The sequence below is a fragment of the Panicum virgatum genome, chromosome 3N, assembly GCF_016808335.1.
Source record: "Panicum virgatum strain AP13 chromosome 3N, P.virgatum_v5, whole genome shotgun sequence".
Taxonomy (NCBI): domain Eukaryota; kingdom Viridiplantae; phylum Streptophyta; class Magnoliopsida; order Poales; family Poaceae; genus Panicum; species Panicum virgatum.
The window spans coordinates 11,831,542-11,838,811 of record NC_053147.1 but is presented as its reverse complement, the minus strand read 5'-3'; positions in this window follow the sequence as shown (position 1 = coordinate 11,838,811).

Below are 7,270 nucleotides of genomic sequence, written 5' to 3'. Positions count from 1 at the left end.
ATCTGTTCTGCTCTATCTGGAGTAACCTGGGCAGGCCCCTAAAGTGAGCGAAGTGCTCTCTGACGTCTGCTCCCCCCGCGGCTGTCCTCAGTGACACCCAGTCAAGCACTCTGTGCGGAAAGATCCTGTGGCCCCGCCTCTGGTAGGTCTCGTAGAAACTGGCCTGAAGAAGCGTCCAGAACCTACGGTCGACCCAGCTGTCACATGTCATGGGGAACCAATCCTCCTCCTCGACACTCCACCTGAGCCTCTTGACCTTCGCCGCATTGGCCTTGGTCAAGTTCTGGAGCAGCACACCTGGCTCCAGACGCACAACAGTGTCCATACGGAACACTGCGCGCTCGGCCTCTAGGGCCTCGGCTCTACGAGCTGCTGCTGCTGCTGCGGACCTGTGAGGCTCCTGTGGCTAGTGACCTCCTCGCGTCCTCGGTCCAGTGCGACGCTCGGTCGCTGGCGAAGTCTCTGCTGCTGGGGACGTCTGCCGAGTGCGGCTAGACCGTCGTAGAGTCGGTGACTCCTGTGTGCCCTGCCCCTGCGACTGCTCAGACTGCGCTGCATCTGAATCTGAAGCTGAGTGATCTGACTCTGCAGCTGTCGGCTCCCCCTCAGACGTATCACCCTCAGTCTGCTGTGTAGTGGCCCTGGTGGCCCTGGCACCTCTGACTCGGCCCATACCTCGGCCTCTGCCCCTGCCCCTGGCTGGCGGATCCCTGATCGCGAATGGGCGAGCACGGCCTGACGCCTGCTCCTCGGCGGCCTTGGCCACCATCTCGGCCCTCTCGGCCTCTCGCTCTGCGCGAGTCCGCTTGCAGACTGGCTTCTCGACCACGACTTCCTTCCCCTTCCTCTTTTCACGTCCCATCTCGAATAGGCAATACGTCGAACACTTGGCGGCCTTCTGCTTGCGTGTGCTGCGGCTTGCGGCGGTGTGGAGGCGCGGCTGCGTGGGTGGCACGACGTGTGGGAGCTGCGGCTCAGACATGGTGGTGGCGTGGAGCAACAGTGATGGCGGCGCGGAGGTGCTCAGGCGGCGCAGGCGGTAGATAGGCGCGCGCGGGCGACGCAGGTGAGCGGCGCAGGATGCGCTGCGGTGGATGCTCGGCGGCGGCGGCTCGGCTGGCGGTGCGCAGGCGAGCGGCGGCGTGAGCGTGGGCGAGCGAGGGCGCGGCGGCGCGGAACGGCGATGGCGGCGTGGTGGTTTGAGTCGGGCGGCGGCGTGAAGGGAGAACAGAGAAAGAGACAGAGTACGCGGGCGAGAGAGATATATGACAGGTGGGCCCCGCAAATTTCTTCAACACCGGTCGATCCGACGCATAGGGTTTGAACACCGGTTGATTGCGTCGGTTTAGTTGACCCGAGACTCCACCAGATCTGCATCTGAACGCCGGTTGAACCGATGATCCGACAAATGAACTCGCCGGTTGAACGATTCAAACGCCGGTTGATTACTAGGACATATCTGTGTTACGTTCACCGGTTGATCCGATGCTCCGAAAATTGTATACACCGGTTGAACGCCTGGAACTGACTGAGCTGAGACACAACTTAGTAACGCCGGTTAAACCGATGGGTATAGATCCGTTGAGCGTCGGTTTAACCGGTGAAGCCGAAAACCCCTCACTCAGCTCACTCTTCTATGCTAAGTCCAAAAAATTTATAAAATTCAAATAAACTCAAGTTAATGGACTTGCATAGGCGACTTTACCCCTCAAAATAAATAGGATAGCACACTAGCTTAAATAATTTTCTTTTCAAACACAAGTAAAAGCCGCAAGAGAGACAAAGCGCCAAATAAAATGTATGAGCCATGTCATAGGAATATTGAAGATAGAAAGCTTCAAACTCATCATGACATTGCTCACTAGGCAATAACGCACCTAACACTTTACTCTTTTCACTTTTCATGAATTAAGATCTTGTATATGAAACAAGTCTCATTTTCATCAAGTGATCTCCTTTGTGACCCTTACGCATGCAATGATAATGCAAACTACAACCACAAGCGAAAGTAAAGTAAACATGAAGTGCACATCTATATGACAAGAAATGCATAACAAGAACTTAAATTCTACTTGTCAAGTTTGAACCCACGGGAAGTTTCTTCATGATGAGCCTTTCTACAAGCCTAGAGGAAAACAAGTGGACCACCACCTCTAGCTAAACCCTTGCTCATCACTATCTTACCATGGTTAGACAAGTGTCCTATATTTATGCATTTTTCTATATGACATGGCAACTTACATGACATTTGCCGCATCTAACACATTAAGCTCATTCCTTAGCCTAACAAAAGTACTCTCGTCTAAAGGTTTTGTGAAAATATCCGCCAATTGCTCCTCGGATCTCACACCTTGAAGAGATATGTCTCCTTTGGCTTCGTGATCACGCAAGAAGTGATGGCGAATATCAATGTGCTTTGTGCGAGGGTGTTGAACCGGATTTTTGGCAATTTTTACGGCACTTTCATTGTCACAAAGGAGTGGTATCCTATCTAGTTTCACACCAAAGTCCAAAAGGGTTTGCTTCATATATAGGATTTGGGCACAACATGCACCGGCCGCGATATATTCCGCTTCTGCGGTGGACAAAGCCACGGAATTTTGCTTCTTACTCGACCAAGAAACTAGAGAGCGCCCAAGCAAGTGGCAACCCCCGGAGGTACTCTTGCGATCCACACGGCTTCTGGTAAAATCCGAATCCGAGTATCCTAAGAGATCTAAGCTAGCGCCTTTGGGGTACCACAAGCCTATGCTAGGGGTGTGCTGGAGATATCGAAGGATCCTATTCACAGCCGAGAGGTGTGATTCCTTTGGGTTAGCTTGAAAGCGGGCACACAAGCACACACTAAACATTATATCGGGCCTAGATGCGGTAAGGTAAAGCAAAGACCCTATCATAGAACGATAGAGGGATTGATCAACCGATTTACCGTCCACATCCAAGTCGAGATGCCCATTGGTTGCCATGGGTGTCTTGATTGGCTTGCACTCATCCATCTTGAACTTCTTCAAGATATCTTTAGTATACTTTTCTTGATGGATGAATGTCCATTCCTTCATTTGTTTGACTTGAAAACCAAGGAAGAAGGTTAATTCACCAATCATGGACATCTCGAATTCCCTAGACATCATGGTAGCAAACTCATGGCTTAATGAATTGTTAGTTGAGCCAAAGATAATATCGTCAACATAAATTTGACAAATGAAAAGATCCCGTTGACGTCTTTTGTGAACAATGTGGTGTCCACCCTCCCGATCTTAAAGCCTTGCATGATTAGGAAGTCACGAAGCCTCTCATACCAAGCCCTTGGAGCTTGTTTGAGCCCATAGAGTGCCTTGTGCAACCTATAAACATGGTTAGGATTTCTCGGATCTTCAAACCCGGGAGGTTGCTCAACATAAACAAGTTCGTTAATTACGACATTTAAGAAGACACTTTCCACATCCATTTGATACAACTTAATGTTATGATGTGAAGAGTAAGCAAGAAGGATGCGGATAGCTTCAAGTCTTGCGACCGGAGCAAAAGTTTCACCAAAATCCAAACCTTCGACTTGAGAAAACCCTTTTGCCACAAGTCTTGCTTTGTTGCGTATCACCACCCCATGTTCATCTTGCTTGTTTCGAAAGACCCACTTGGTGCCGATGATGTTCTTGTCTTTCGGAGGAGCTTCGAGGACCCAAACTTCATTGCGGGTGAAGTTGTTTAATTCTTCTGGCATGGCCATCACCCAATCCGAGTACTCAAGCGCTTCCTCTATGCTAGTGGGTTCAATACAAGAAACAAACGAGTAATATTCGCAAAATGAAGCATGCTTGGAGCGAGTTCTTACTCCCTTGGAAGGACTACCTATGATTTGACCAATTGGATGATCCTTGGAGATGCGACCATGCTTCACTAGCGGTGCTTGAGTGGATGCTTGTTGGGGTGGATCATGGGTGACTTGTGCTTGTGGTGGAACACTTTGCTCTTCTTGTTCTTGGACTTGGGGTGTTGATGTTGGCACATCTTCTTGATGTAGTGGATCATCTTTTTCTTGATCTTCATCCACTTGGGGCGCCGTGGAGGTGCTTGGTGTAGATGAGGAAGGTCCTCCCCCTTGATCATTGCCTTCATGCACCTCTTCCGGTTTGATATCCCCAATGGACATCTTCTTCAAAGCTTCATCAATCTCATCATCACCTACATTGTCATAGCCAACAACCTCCTCTTGGGAGTCATTAGATTCATCAAACTCCACATCACATGTTTCTTCAACTAACCCGGAGGTTTGATTGAATACTCTATATGCTTTAGAGTTTGATGCATAACCAAGAAAGAAACCTTCATCACATCTACTCTCAAACTTACCGAGCCTTTTCTTCTTATAAATGAAGCATTTGCAACCAAAGACTCGAAGATAGGATATATTTGGTTTCCTCCCGGTGATGAGCTCATATGGAGTTTTCTTGAGGAGTCGGTGGGGATACACTCGGTTGGATGCATGACACACCGTGTTGATTGCTTCTGCCCAAAACTTCTCGGACGTGCCATAGTCATCCAACATTTCTCTTGCTAGGGTGATGAGTGTCTTATTCTTTCTTTCCACCACTCCATTTTGTTGAGGCGTGTAGGTGGCGGAGAACTCATGCTTGATGCCCTCTTCATCGCACCATTCTTCAATCTTCATATTTTTGAATTCGGTGCCATTGTCACTCCGGATCTTTACAATTGGAGAGTTGTACTCCCTTTGAGCTCTTCTTGCAAATGTCTTGAAGATTTCCGGAGTTTCACCCTTATCGCCTAGAAACATCACCCAAGTATAACGTGAAAAATCATCAACGATAACTAGACAATAGAGGTTACCACCAATGCTCTTGTATGTAGTTGGACCAAAGAGATCCATGTGAAGTAGCTCGAGCGGCTTGGAGGTAGACAACATCGTCTTGATGGGATGATGTGTTGCAACTTGTTTTCCGGCTTGACATGCTTTCCATAACTTGTTCTTGTCAAAAGTAACATCCTTCAAGCCGGTGATCATCCCTCTCTTGTGGGCTTTCTTGAGGTTGCTCATGCTAATATGAGCAATTCTTCTATGCCAAAGCCACCCAAGAGACGACTTGGTGAAGAGGCATGTCATGGTGCTTATTTGCTTTGAAGAGAAATCCACCAAGTAAATGTTGCCATGGCTAAACCCCGTGAATACCAATGACTTGTATTTTTCATGAGTTACTACAACACCATTCTTGTCAAAGGCACACGTTAGTCCAAGATCACACAATTGAGCAATAGAAATGAGATTAAAACAAAGTGCTTCTACAAACAAGACATTAGAAATAGATAAATCTTTAGAAATTGCTATTCTACCCAAACCTAAAACTTTTCCCCTTGAATTATCACCATAGGTGACATGTTCATGATCTCCGGGGTCTTCAAGAGTGGTGAACATGCTATCATTGCCGGTCATGTGTTGAGAGCAACCGCTATCAAGTACCCAATGTTTTCCACCGGCTTTGTAGTTCACCTACACACATGAGAATTCACTTTTGAGTTTTAGGAATCCAAACAAGTTTTGGGCCTTGCACATGTGTGACAAGAGCTTTTGGGACCCAAAGTTGCTTGGGGAGCTTCTTCTTTGACTCCTTAGTGAGTTTGCCAATGAACTTGGCCTTCATCTTGCCCTTCACTTTACTCAAGAGAAAATGGTTATTTTGAAACATTGATGAGTAATTCTTGGGTAAATTAGGAAGAGGACGTGATGGTAAAGTGCACTCCCTAGTGTGGTGCCCGGTGACTTGGCAATGTTGGCAATATGAACCAACTTCCGTGATGAAGCTAATCTTGATCTCCGGAGAAGGAGTAGTAGCTATGTTTGGCTCCGGAAATGAACCAAGACCTCTCTTGCCATAGTCACGGGCATTGTTGAAGAGAATCTCCTTGTGGATGTATTCTCCTCTTGAGAGCTTCTCCACACTACTCTTGAGGCTTGCTACTTGATCCATCAATTCCTTTTCCCTAGAAGGAGCAAGCTCGGGCACAATATTAGTGGCATTTGCATTAATGAGTAGGTCATCACATGAAGTAGAAGCATTGACCTTTTCAATAGTTTCATGAGCAAAGTTCTCAAGACTTGGGTCAATTGCTTCATAGGCAAATTCAAGTTCTTGATATTTGTGAGCCAACTCCCTATGCTCTTGTTTAAGCTTTTTGTGGCTCTCTTCAACTTGCTTAGCAAGTACAAGTGACTCATTGTGCTCTTTGAGTAAGTCATTGTACTTGCCAAGCAAGTCGGAGTGGGCAAGCTCTAACTTGGCATGAGTGCTCTCAAGAATCTTGACTTTGCCCTTTTCCCTCTTGATGACGGATGTATACTCATTAATGAGGTTAGTGAATTCATAAGGGTCAAGCTCTTCATCACTATCATCTTCACTATCCACCTCACATACCTTGGTGTTACCTTTTGCCATGAGGCACATAGGAGGCGGAGGTAGTGGTGGTTCTTCATTTGTGAGGGCGATGGTGATGATGTCTTCTTCATCACTTGAATCTTCGCTTGATGAGACATCGGTCACCCACTCTTGTTTTTCCACCAAGAAGCTTCTCTTGGTGTGTCCTTTCTTCTTTGGGAAGAGCTTGGTCTTCTTGTCATGGCTCTTCTTCTTCCCAACCTTCTTGTTCTTGTTCTTCTTCTCATCCTCTTCATCATCACTTGAATCATAGCGATGTTTGCCTTTGTTGTCCTTCTTTCTCTTGTCCGGCTTAGGGCAATCGGGAGAGATGTGTCCTTTTTCTCCACAATTGTAGCAAGTTCTGTTCTTGACATCTCCCCATGGCCGGAACATTCTTCTTTTAGGGTCAAAATTGTAACCCTTCTTGTTTATCTTGTCGCTCAAGCGTGTGAACTTTCTCATCATGAGAGCAAGTTCTCCATCTTCTTCATCATCGTATGAGTTTTTATGATGATCTTCTTCTTCATTGCTTGAGCTAGATTCTTGCTTGACCATCTTGAGCTTGCGGTGCTTGTTGGCCTTGGTTTTGAGAGCAATTGACTTGCTTGTTGTTGACTCTTCGGACATACCAAGGATACCCATTTCATGAGCGCGAATTTCGCCCACAAGCTCTCCCACTTCCATTGTATCAAGATTCTCCTTTTGAAGCATAGCATTGATAATGTTGTACTTGGGCTTCGAAAGGAGCATGAGAATTTTGCGGTTGATGGAGCCACTGTCAATTTTAGAAACTTCAAGAGCATTAATGTCCTTGACAATGACATTCAAGCGAGAATATATAT